Below are 13057 nucleotides of genomic sequence, written 5' to 3'. Positions count from 1 at the left end.
AACACGTGAGTTCATGCATAGGTACACAGCAGCTGATAATCTGCAAATCAGTATCGGGTTTCCTGATATTAATATTCTCTTCTTGTTCCCTAGTGTCCCAAGAATGCTGGTCCCCATTAAATGCCCCTCTGAACCTCTGCACCCTTGAGCAACCTGATATCCAAGGAGGTGGGTAGACAGCACATCCCCAGGAATTTCCTCATGTTTCTGGAGGGTGAGCGCTGGCAACTGCCTGTGAGGGCTCAGACTTGTTCTGAAACTGTCCTGAATTCAGAAGGTCATTCACAGGATACATGACACACTTAGGGAAGAACTTGCCCAAGGGTTATGTGACAAGTCCCTCTATGGAAGAAATATTGCTCAGAAAGAGCTCACTAATGGGAGGTGTAAACCAGGCTTTGAGCAGAAGAAAACAACCTTGGGGATCTAGCAGTCTTTTCCTGCATCACCTTTTCAGAAAAAAGAAAAAAAAAAAAAAAAAAGTTGTATGAACACAAATCTACCGTTAAACCCAATTAGCAGAACAATTCATTGTCTGAATGACTGCAACAATCTTCCCTGTTCCACATAAGCACTTTCTGACAGATAGCCCTGTCCAGAGCCTAACCACTTCCATATCCTTTTAAAACTCCTTTCTTACTTGCCCAAACATCTATATCAATGTACTTAGGTTTCCATAGCATTTTCATTAAATCTGCTGTTGTTCAAGCTCAATATCTACTAACAGCTAATCTAATTTTTGTTGCTCTGAGTAAATAATTTTTCTACTATCTCTGCCTCTTAGCTCATTCCCTATCTGGCTAGCAAGAAAATTAGGAGCTAGATAAATGGAAGCCCTGTGGCTTTTATGTCAATGGATGAGCCTAACTTGTTCCTAAATGAATCTCACCTACAGTTCGTGTGCATGTCTGAATGAGGTCTAGAAACTACAAGGAATGGCTCCTCAGATTTCTAGGTTGTGATTTATGAATTTGCCATGAGAAGAGATGAACTAAAGAATGAAACATCAAAATGGTCTCGAGTTATATATAGACAACATACAAAACAGGTAACTTAAACACCAGCAACATCAAAGCTTTTCTGAATCAAAGTCCATATACAGCTAGAGATGGGAACTCCCAGACAACTAAGGATGAGGAAGAAAACAAGAAAGATGAATCAGTAAGGCATTGTGGATTGAGGTTCTTTTTTTGTTCTTTTTTTTTTCCTTTTTTTTTTTTTCCTTTTTTTTTCTTTTTTTTTTTTTTCTGACAAATCTAGTTTAGGAGATAATCTACTATCATTATCTCAACCTGCTTGTTCCTTCCTTTTCGCTGCAATTCATAAATACTAGGGTCACTTCAAAAGTAATGCCTCCTATTCACTTTCATGGAAACTACCACAGATAATAAGAACAAAGTAACACTATTTGATAAAGCACATTCTCAACTGCAAACCACTATTTTTCTACACAGTCACCACTATTAGCTTGCATTTTCACCAGCAATGAACAAGAGCCTGCATGCCACATTCAGGCTCATAAAAACCTGCACTAGAGGAAGTGACCAAATGTTGCTGTCACTGCTGCTGAATTGCATCACCCACCACCTCACGGTACTCATATCCACACTTTGGTCTCCATATATGTTCAGTAAGTGCCAGTGAATGTCAGAGGTTGCCAAGGTTTCAATACGTAAAAATTCAATGCCAGTGGGTGCCACTGTTTCTGTACGTGGGAGTTCAGTGATGCTCCTTAGCTTATGCACTCCCATGTCAGATGCCATGCTGTCAGACTGCCTCTGCTGCCATCTGTTGCATGGCAACAACACGTAGTGGACTATCGGTGGGAAGGCTCAACCTCTACTGCAGTGCCACCAACATCTGCCTCTGTGCACATACCTAATAAAATAGGAGGCATAAATTTTGGAGCAGCCCTTGTACTGTCTGCATTAGTTCTGGTGCACAACTTCTGGTATAAATTTATCAATTGCATCACAGAAATGGTAGAAACAAACAAACAAACAAAAACTCCAACCACTTGTTCTCGTACGCTTAGCCATGTAGATCTTCACTTGTCATTCACCTGAAGAGAGGTTAGTTGGCAAAATTTTGAAATTCCGGCCAGCCAGGTTACTTCTGGTGTTCAACTGAAAAGACAGAACTTCAGGGCAATGACCAGACCACGTTTCTACCTCTGCTAAATAAATTCATCAGCTTGACTGCTATTCTCTTCACTAAAAACATGGAGGAATACTAAGATGGAGCTGGCAAAATCAAAATGAAAAATATTGTCTGAGTAATGAATATCTGGCTATTGACATGATATTCCAGCAATGTATGAAAAGTACAACAAACAAAGATTTGTTCAATTTATTAGCTCTTAAATTATATGAACCATTTACCCCAATCTGGCTAATCAAAGAGAGACAACAGACTGTTCTAAGAAAAGAGTGGAAAGATCAGTTCATACTCAGCAAAAAAATGTTATCCTAGTATATATTAACTGAGAGGTTTTGCCTTTTATATGTATAAATAAATTTTGGTTGGAGGGCGATGTCCACTATTAGCTTCATTCTTAATTGCTTTAAAGCTGAATTATCTGAGACTGTTTCAGATGTTCATCATATTTTTTTCAAGTCTTGTTCTTTGAAAGAGCCTTTATCAGGTCTCCTATTATTTATTTGTCTGCATTCCAGCAAAAAGTAACAAAAATGAATAAGGACATGAACTCATGCAAAAGTAGCATCTTTTTTTGGGGTGCCTTTACAGTTTCCACTACTTTAAGGATTGTGCCTAACACTTTAGACATTTGTTCATCACCCTCAACACATCCTGTAAGAATCACATCCTTGGTATACTTCATCCTTTTTTCTTACTGGGACACTCTTTCCTTCTAATGTTGTAGCAGCATCATCACCCTCTTTCCTCCTTCCCACATAGACCCAACTTACCCATCCCAGCACTTTGCCCCTGCCTTCCTTCCTTCTTTTACATTCCTCCCACTTCCTCTCCCTCCACATTTTTCCAGATATAAGACCATTAACCAGTCTTACAGGGGAATGTATGGCAGAACCCTCAGCTGCCTGACCATGCCTGGTGCTCTCATTTGTTCTCTCTTCTTGCATCAAAGGTGATGCAAAGACTTGGTGAAAAATACAGACAAGGACTGCATATTGGAACAGCAGCTACCTGAGAAGGAGGTCTGCATGGCCTCAGATAAATGCAAGGTTGCATCACCCAGGTAAACAAAGTAAGAATCAGAAATACTAAAGTACAAGTTACTTAATATGTGACGCCATTTTGATATGCAATTTTTAATGGGATTGCATTCAAGATGAGTAGGTAACCAACAATGTAAGGAGATTAATGTATTCTTCAGGTCCAGCCCCTGGCAGATACATGCTGTGTTATGATTATGCATATTTAAACAGTCAGTGTGTCCTATCTCATGTTTCAGAATCCAGGGAAAATGGTGGTAAAATGTAATGTCTGAACAATATTGTGTTTTTTAAGGCCAATGAAAATGTGAACCATATCAAGTTAGTCCTAGATAATTTAAAAACATAAAAATGCCATAGTTCTTACACTGAAGCTCTTATAAAACACACTGAAAATAATAATTAAAAAAAAAATCAGAAAGAAAGGAATAGGACAAAATACGAGATTACATTAAATTCCTTGCAAGATTCAAATTAATTCAGCCATCTCCAGCTTCATTAAGTGTTTTCAATGAGTTGTTACAGAAGGGGAGTGAGTATGACAAAAAATAAGGGAAAGAAGAGTGAAGGGAAGGTAGGAACAGTGGATGAGCAGGTGCAGGAGATCTATCAGGCAGTCAGACATCAGAGAAGATAGGCAGTGCCAGGAGAGAACTCCAGAAAGAACAACTGTTTTATCACATAAAGTCTCTGGTAGGTTTCAGCTGCATTTTATCACAAGAAAAATCTACCTGCTGGTGTGGCACTGAAGAAATGTCCTGTGTGGCCTCTCTCCTCCCCAGCAGTAACTATATCAGTTGCTTTCTGTAGATGTTGAGGCAAAGTCAACCTCCAAAAGAGACAGGAATGTGGATATGGAAGACCACTGTAGTAAACAAAGCTCTCGCATGCCAAATATTTCACATTTGCTAAGCAAAAAAATCCATAAATAATATTTGTGAAAATCTTCAATATAAAAGCACAAAAAAGTCTTACTCTTGTTTTTATGTTGATTATACTGTATTTATGCCCTACACTGTGTATACTGTATCTACCACTTCTTACTTCATTTACAGTTTAGTACAATACTTAGTTCCTAAGACTTCAAGAGATTCAGTTTGGATGTAAAACACTGGAGTTGTTCAGGAAGGTTTCAGAGCTTTCAGAATAGAGGAGATTTGTGCACCAAAGCTAAGCAGGGATATTTTTTTCCCTGTAGATTACCTAAAGCAAACATTAAATATTAGTTGCTTCTTCTGCTAGCTCAAAACACACGGCAAAGAGATGCAATATTTTGCTTCCGTATCACATTCGTAATCCAAATGCATCATTTTCTGTACTTGGCCAGATTTTTCCTTCGTTGTCTTCATTTTTAATGTTAGAATGCTCTACAAGGATCACTTGCATTAAAATAACAATAATAATAATTCTTAGTTGTATTGACTATTGAATGAGATCTTTTCTTTCTTAGGTAATTTTCTTCATAATGCTGACCTTGGTGATTCTCTTTTACTTTAAAAGAATATGAAATCAACATAGAGCTGGCATGTATAGTAGCTGCTTACCCTAAACTTTGATTCCAAATTGTGGAGTGGTGAAGGGAATATGAATGAAATAATTACCCAGAACATGCAATCAGCCTGAGAGTCGTGCCACAAAGTACCATTTAGGTCAAGAGTCCAGAACGACTCAAAAAAGTTTTGGATGTCCATGGGTAGCAAGTACATCCAAAATAAGCATTTCTTAAAGCCCGCAGGAATTCATGGAGGGACTTAGGTTTCAAGGCACTTACAAACATCTAGCTAACATGGGTCAAGAAGAACATTTCTGTGGGCGGTTCATTCTGTAACGTTTTTTGAAGCAGCTGATAAAGGTCCTTATCAGAGACAGAAAGCTGAACTAGAAGCTGTTGCTGCAACTGTATGTGCCACTCTTACATTTATTCCTACAAAGGGCAGATCTGTCTCAACTATTCCAAAATCCAAAGTAAACATTTCTGATGGTATGGAACCTAGGAAAACTATTTCTAAATGGCTACTTGGTAAATGTCTGCATTTCTCTTTGCAAATTGACTGCTTTCTTTGTTTTCCCTTATTATATCTCACGAAAGAACTATCTGAAAATACAGCAGATGTTTAACATGTAAGAAATTTCATTGCTGACAGGAGAATGTTATATGATGACAGGTTATTTGAAATGGTCAGAGGGACTGTGTGGTGAGATCATAAGTCACTCTGTGCATCAGGATTGGACCTAGTCTGCCCAAATATTGATGGAAGGCAAAACCACAACCTCTTCTACCACCTGATATCATCAGGGTCTCAATTTTGGTATACAAAATACCCAGACTCCTGATTGTTACAATAATTTAGCTGATAATTAAGCTGGTTGTAAATGATTTAAGAATAGAATAATTTTGATAGCATGCTCTTTTCTTTTTTTTTCCTCCCCTGAAATTTCTGGCAAATTCTCTTGGGACAAAACTAAGTTTTGTGCAGCCTACTGTAGCCACAAGAAATCTTTGTTTCTGCTTAGAATTCTCCAGCACAGAGCCCATCCAGAGCTTTGTGGGGAGAGCTGACACAGGCAGCTTCAATACTCAAGTGATTGTTCAACTCAAGTGATTTTTCAACATTTCAATATTTTTGCAGAAGTAGGCAATGTTCATTTGAAATTAAGAAAACCTTTAAAGTGGGCTGCTTCTGTTTGTTTTGCTATCTTTTTTTCAGTGTCTTTGTTTCATTTCTCAAAAAAGTAATGTACCCTTGATACCCACAGATGGCCAAATGACATGGAAAGTATTTCAAAATTATAAAAATTTAAAAAATATATTAAATCTGTGATCAGCGCCATATTTTTAAGATACCAGTTGTGCTAACGTAGCCTGTCTGCCTTAAAGAAATGAAGCTAATATCAGCATCCTGTGAACTCCAAAAAGCAGCTCACTTATATCTGGATACTGTGGTTTAGCTGGAATAACACTTCAGAACCCCATGAGTAAATGTTAACATCCCACATTCACGACTTTCACAGATACACCAAAAAGAAAAAAATAATTAAATTCTGCACTCCTAAATACTGTAACTTTACTTCAAAGATCAGATTCTTCCTTTCTCAGCCTCAATTTCTCTCTCTCATTTTTTTTTTTCTTTTTTTAATACAGTAGAATTTAAAATGATAATTTTTTTTTATGTTTTTGGAAACAAGTATTCAAAAGTTATTCAAACCCCAAGAGATCTGAAGTCAGGCATTAAATGTAGAACAGTGACATTGAGCACTGCCTATAGTAATGCTTTTAGACTCAGTTCAAGTCTCCTATTATTTATTTGTCTGCATTCCAGCAAAATGAAGCATTATATTAAAATAAATTGATGTTATGGAAAACTAATGGCTGTTTGAGTGTTGAGATGATCTACATTTTGACAGAATGAGAACAATGATTTTGTCTTTGATTTTTATATTTGATACAAGAAGGATTAAAAATAATAAACCCCTCACATTTCTATTTTAAAAATCATGCATAGCAACAGTTCAGCTCTTCTGGGAAAACTTAAAAAAAAAAAAAAAACTACCAAATTTAGGCGTAAGATAACTTGCCATTGGTTGTGCACTCTGTATGCTTTTGTGACTGTGCTGTTCAGAAGAGCAACAGTGAAGCCACAGATAATAGAGAAAAATTTTCTTTAACAACAAAAAGGAGAGATAAGGTTTCTGAAAACAAATAAATAATCAAAAGCCCACTAGGAGATAAGAGGAATGAACAAGTACTGACGCAGATGCCAAGTACTGAAGCAGACGTCCTTCCTGAAGAGTGCCAAAAAAAAAAAATCTGATGTCAGTGTCCCACCGGTACAGTGACATATTTTTTTAATACAGTGACTGCTGAGCTAGAAAGGAGCTCGTGAAGCCTGTGGGCACCATGACATTAGAACACCTCATGCCTATCTTGCTCAGGGAGATCAAAGAAATGGTGACAAAGAGCAGAACTGAGAGTTCCTGAAACGCAGTATCTTGCTGTCACTACCAGGCTGTGATCTTCCCTTGCCTCAAGTCAGCCTGGTGAATGCTTTCTGCTCCAACATTATGAGGAATTCAGGATGGATGGACTGCAAGGGGGACAGCTTTGCCAAAATGGGTCATTTGTCAGAACAGGGGGCTGTGGCTGCCTCAGGTCCATCCTAGTACTAGTTGAATATGGCACCACCAAGCTAGTTTAAACAGATCCGTTGCTTCTATTCTCAGAGACATTCCACATTCCTACACATTCTGAAATAAAAGTCTTATATTCTGTAAGCAAGCACAGTGTGGATTAATTTTATATTACGATGATTCATGCTAAATGATATGGGGTCCAAGACTGATGGGAAAACACAGAAAAAGACAGACTTGAGGAAACAGATTCCAAGCAAAGTCTGAAGGAACTACATGCAGTTTAGAGAAGAATCACTGCAGAAAGAGGAAGGTTTTAAGTCTATCAGTGTTTCTGGCACTTTTTATAAACATTAAATTAATAGAAAAAAAACATCAGTAAAAGCCTTGTTTTCTGAGGTGATGCATGAGTGATACAACCCTGACTGATCAAAATCCAGAAATGTATCAGAAGATTAATTTAGAGAAGAAAGCGGAAGCAAGAATCAAGACTCTCTAAACCCTTAAACTCTTAAATTCTCTTTGTTTTAGGGTTGTGGAAAAGGACTTAGTTGTGCAATTAATTATACATAAAAACAGCAATTGCTTTCAAGCCCCGCTCTGAGAGGTTGCAAATCCTGTCACATTTATGTGCATTTGCTTTTACTGGCTGCCCTGACAGCTATGCCACCTCTAGCACCAGGAAGCACATGGTCCTTTCCATCTGGCTGCTGAACAGGAAACACAGGAAACTTCGACCACCTTGAGCACAGGGCCAAGAGCAGTGGTGAGAAGAGCATGTGATCCAGCACTGCAGCTCATTCCAAATTGCAGGTCATCAAGACTTGAATGTGGTCTTCTAGCCTACTCAAAACAGTGCATTCTTGAAAAATGAGGAATGCTGACCTCAGGTACAAATACTGGAAAAAGGACTGGTTAGTCTGGAAATCTAGCTCAAGAAAAATCGCTTGCTCACCTTACCCAGATTCTAACTATGTCACTTGCTCTAGACTATGTGCTTCCTGTCCCTTTTGTATGATAGGGTTTTTTGATGTTAGTACAGATTACATTTTAATTGCATTCCTAGTTACACTCTAAGTTTGATTCTGCCTTCTTGCCATATCAATACAAGGGAGAGATTTTCCATTAATCTTACAATTAGCACTACAAAGATCTGAAAGCACAAATATAAATACAAAACCAAACCACTATCACTAACAACACAAACTGACACTGATTAAACATAGTCAAATATTAGTGCACAGAATAATTAAGATTGGAAGGGACCTCTAGACATTGCGTTGCCCAAGCCCACTAGTCAAAGAAGAGGAATCTAGAGTGGATTCCTCAAAGTTCGAATATCTCCAAAGATTTGGTCATTCTCACTGTACAGAAAGATTTTCCCTTGTGTTTAAATGTAATTTCCTTTATTTCAGTTTGTGCCTATCACCACTCGCACATTCACTGGATACAACTGAGGTAATAATGATAAATAATGTTAATGCAAATGCAGGAAATATTTAGATAAAGGGAGATAAAGAAACAGACATTGTCTCAAACAAAATGGAAGATATTACAGAAAATGTCCTTTAACACTCCTTCTCAGATAAAGAAGAGCAGAAACTATTGAACCATGCAATCTTGTAAGTTGCAGGCTGAGAATTATCATCTGGGAATTCCTTTACTGAGTCTGTTAATTCTGTGTTGTTCCATGGGTTGCTTTAATTTCAGTCTTCATGATTGTTGCTCATACATATGATCACACTTAGTCTACTGTGCCTCAGAAAAAAAAGTGCTCTCGGAACATTAAAATCAGTGTGCTATACTGATTTTATGTCTTTGCATGTGCCTTTCAATCACAGCAAAATGTCATTTGTCTGAGGAGAAATACTCTTGAAAAGAACTTTCTATAGAAAATTCTGTTAAATTCTGAAAAACAAATATCCACAGAATTAAATAGCAGCAGGAACTCAATCTATTACAAGTCACATAAGAATACAATAACGGACTTCAGAGGAGGACTTTTTGTTTTTGTATTTAAAAAAAATACCTTGAATCACCTTACTTGTTAGGGAAGAATTGAAATAAAAGTCCTGAGAACTGAGTAGCCTCTATTTAGCCACATTGCAATTACTTAGGTCTTTCCATGCTGCTAAAACATTACCAACAGAGCTGACCATTTCTGGCAGCAACAGTCAACCAAAGATTGGCACTAGTTTAACTCCACTTACTCCATAAATTCCAAACAACATTTGGAGAAAATAAATCATATCACGACTACTGGGGAGACAAGTAGTTAAATCTGACACTCATGTATATTACTGTATGAAGCGTTTGGAAGCTATGTGAGTTTTCAAAACTTGGTTGATCTGTATTCTTAAAAAGACATTAACAAATATCTGGCAGGAAGTAACCGTTCATTTTATGAGTTATTATCTCCTTTCAATTCCCAGATGAATCTGCAAAATATTTTGAGCTCTTCACTAACAGAATTAAATAATGAGATATGAATTCACCTATTCACATTCCAATTTCCTTTTTCATTACATAAGCATTGATATTAGCCAAAGAAATGTCTAAACAGTGAAGGAATCCAACTCTGTCTTTGTGATCATTTGCAAAGTATAAGATTTTACCACTGTCCAGTTATAAACCATGTTGTTGCTCATATGAAATTAGTTTTACCACATTGACTTGCATTAACTATGCTGGATGTTTTGTAACATGAACTCAAACCTAGTAATAACCAGCTTGAAGAAGAGTGTTAGATCTGATTGCATACCATCATTAGCTTATCTTTATTATTTAGCAGAAATCTTACTGAGAACTGATGATGGAAACCAGCAGGCAGGGTTACCACTTTATGTAAGCAAAAATGTGAATCTGACCTGATAGGATTCCAACAAATTGAAGTTATTTTTCTTAATGCAGAGGCAGAAAAAAAAAAAAAAAAAAAAACTATCTTAGAGATATCCCATCAAATGACAATGATAAGGAGATGCAAAATATTTTCTTCAAAATCTAATATGATAGAGGAGGATTAGAAGAATTCAACTATTTCTGTTGTGAGCACCAAGGTTAATAAGTGTACTAATCACTTCTTAAAAGCCCAGCATTGAGCAAAATTCAGTATTTCTTGCATTGTGAAAAAAGCTGCAGCAGAAAAATTAGATGTTTCCCGTGAAAGTAATTGAAATTTTGGCAGTTACTTATTTTCAACATTTTAATACACATAGGGAAAATTCACATTAAGGGCAACATTAGGAACATTCTGCTTTTCAGTGACAATGCTTCAGAAAACAGCACATTAGTTCTGTTTCAAACATCAATCCAGAAAAAAATACCCAAATTTACAGGGCAACAGCTATCAACTTAATTAACAGAAGGTTGAAAATTTTAGTTCACAGATCTTCAGGGTGGGTGAACTAAGGAAGTTTGAAAAGGAAAACCCAAATCAAGCCTTGCAAGGCCAAGCTACAGGAGGGGTTCCACAAGCATCTGTGGTTTCAATAGCCTTTGATTTCATTGCCCAGTCTTCCTAAGAAGGAATGCAAAATATAGAGGAAAACTGATAGGCTATGCATATATTTTCTGCTCACTGCAGTGAGGCTTGGTGCTCTTTTGCCCTACAGCAATCATATAATTTTTTATATTAAAGCAGTTAGACAAAATAAACAGATACACTTTTGAATATGCAAGAGAACACTTTTTCCATTTCACCCAGATGTGAAATGGAAACAGAGCTGTTTTGAAACTTCATGAGAAATATGAAAACAATACTTGAACTTCTAACAACTTGGGGACATTATTTTGAGAAAAGATAGATTCCAGAATGTATATTCATTGGAAGAATAAACTAACTATTTGAAGAAAAGCTATGAGTAATTCCTATTAAAGGATATACATTTCTTCACAAGTTTCAGTTCAGCAAATTTCTCCCTCTTTTACAAAAAACAAACAAACAAAAAAAAAACATTAATTACACTAAGATATTTTCTCCCTGAAGAGCTCTTCTCTGACTGTGAAAGTGTTTTAGATTTCCTTTCCATCTTCAGGTCCTTCAGAAAGAGGCCCTGGGTTTTCACTGTAGAATATTTACTGATAACAAATAATAATAAAAGATATAATCTTGGATATACTACAGTACTTCTGATATTAGGCATGGATACATTCTGCAAAACCTTCAGTTACATGATGATGGGTCTCATTCAACACAAGGCTCTTCAGTAAGGAGAGATATACAGTTAAGTTTAGCAAGGCTTCTTTTCAGGGGGTGGCAGAATGTAAAACAAAGAAATCTCTTCAGAGGGTGGCAGAATGTCCATTTCTTTGTTTCACAAAATCCTGCAGATGTGCACAGGTCCAAACAAACAAAACCTTACCCAAGCAGGAGGGTTGCAGATGTATATCAGGCAACATAAATGATGGAGCACAAAATAAACCACTACATATCTTCCCCTGCTATCTCTGACTCTGCATAAAATATTAAACATGCTTTCTGATTTCATACTAGTTGCTGTGGAAGGCTTGATTTCAGCATTTTGTTTTTGAGATATTAGCCATGGCTTCTTGAAGTTCTTTCAGAATATTTTTGTTCATTACACAAAAGGAGACAAGATACTGAACTGTTTACAAGTGTAAAACAGCTTCCTTTCGGCTTCTTGCCATAAAAATACAATATTCCAGGAAATGTAAAGCAGTAAGACTGAAAAAAAGATTATTTCATCAAGTGGATTAGCAATTTGGCCCAAATAACAAACACAAGTGTGCTTCAGAATGTAAAAAAAATGTTTTTTGTTTTTTTTTTTTTCTTAGTGATATTGCATACACAGAGAAGCAAAGACAGACCAGGCTTCAGAACTGCTACTTTAGTATCCAGTTACTGTTCATATTCCTTTTCCTGTTAACTTTTGTGCAGTGTTAAAAAAATGACAACAAAGCCACTAACAAACAAACAAAAACCCAAAGTAACCAGAAACAACAAAATTTGTCTGACTGCTGTTCTTAAATTCTCTTTATCCACGTTCAATCTGAACTTGCAAGTGGGAAAGCTTGAACAAGTTACTGTGAGGTTCTCCGTTCTGCACAAGATCACCAAATTAAAAACTTTCCTTACTTTATGGTTTGGCGCTCTTCAGTCTAAAGTTAAAGTGTTGGCCTCAAACAGCTTTCAAAGCCATATAAAAATCAAAGCATCAGTGTTGCTGACAATCATCTATGAATTCTATTGCTAAAACTTTATTTCATAGAATCATAGAATTGCAAGGTTGGAAACGACCTATAAGATCATCTAGTCCAACCGTCTCCTCATTTCTGTGCATCTTAGCTACTTCATAGAGTCTATGGGTCTGCATGAGTCTACAGACTTTATAAGTCTGTAGTCACAAGCATATAATCAACCAATTTTTTTTTTTTTTGCGATTAGACCTTTAAAAATATCTCCAAAATTTTTAATGACATGAAATGTCATTTATGTATATTGATCAGCATGAAAGTACAAAGCAAAATCATATATTTCTATAGATAGCAAGAGATCTGCTTCTTACTTCAGATCTCAATTCTATCTGATAAAGAGCTTGAAAGTATAAAATAATAATTTTAATGTAAATCTTCAATAAACGGGACAGCTTCGAGAACTGGCCATATTATCTATCATCAATTGTTAAAATAAAACTGCCACAAGTTGCAGAGTTGCATATAACTTATGAGTTACTTACCTGCCCAGTCTTGTCTTGCTTCTACAAACAATCCTA

At 36.6% G+C, this 13057-nt stretch overlaps 1 protein-coding gene across 3 annotated transcripts in view; it reads right to left on the bottom strand.

Moving 5' to 3' along the window:
• LOC125689885 (uncharacterized) overlaps positions 1–13057 on the bottom strand; it is a 59382-nt gene that overhangs the window by 29923 nt on the left and 16402 nt on the right. The window contains exon 4 of one of the 3 annotated variants that reach the window (XR_007375446.1): positions 10684–12009. The exons of the other annotated variants lie outside the window; for them this stretch is intronic. The gene's annotated coding sequence lies outside the window, so the exon portion shown is untranslated. Of the gene's footprint in view, positions 1–10683; positions 12010–13057 lie in introns of those variants that run through there. 3 annotated transcript variants of the gene reach the window in all.

The sequence above is a fragment of the Lagopus muta genome, chromosome 2, assembly GCF_023343835.1.
Source record: "Lagopus muta isolate bLagMut1 chromosome 2, bLagMut1 primary, whole genome shotgun sequence".
NCBI lineage: Eukaryota > Metazoa > Chordata > Aves > Galliformes > Phasianidae > Lagopus > Lagopus muta.
Note: the sequence above shows the minus strand (reverse complement) of the source record. Positions and strands in the feature narration are given on the sequence as shown.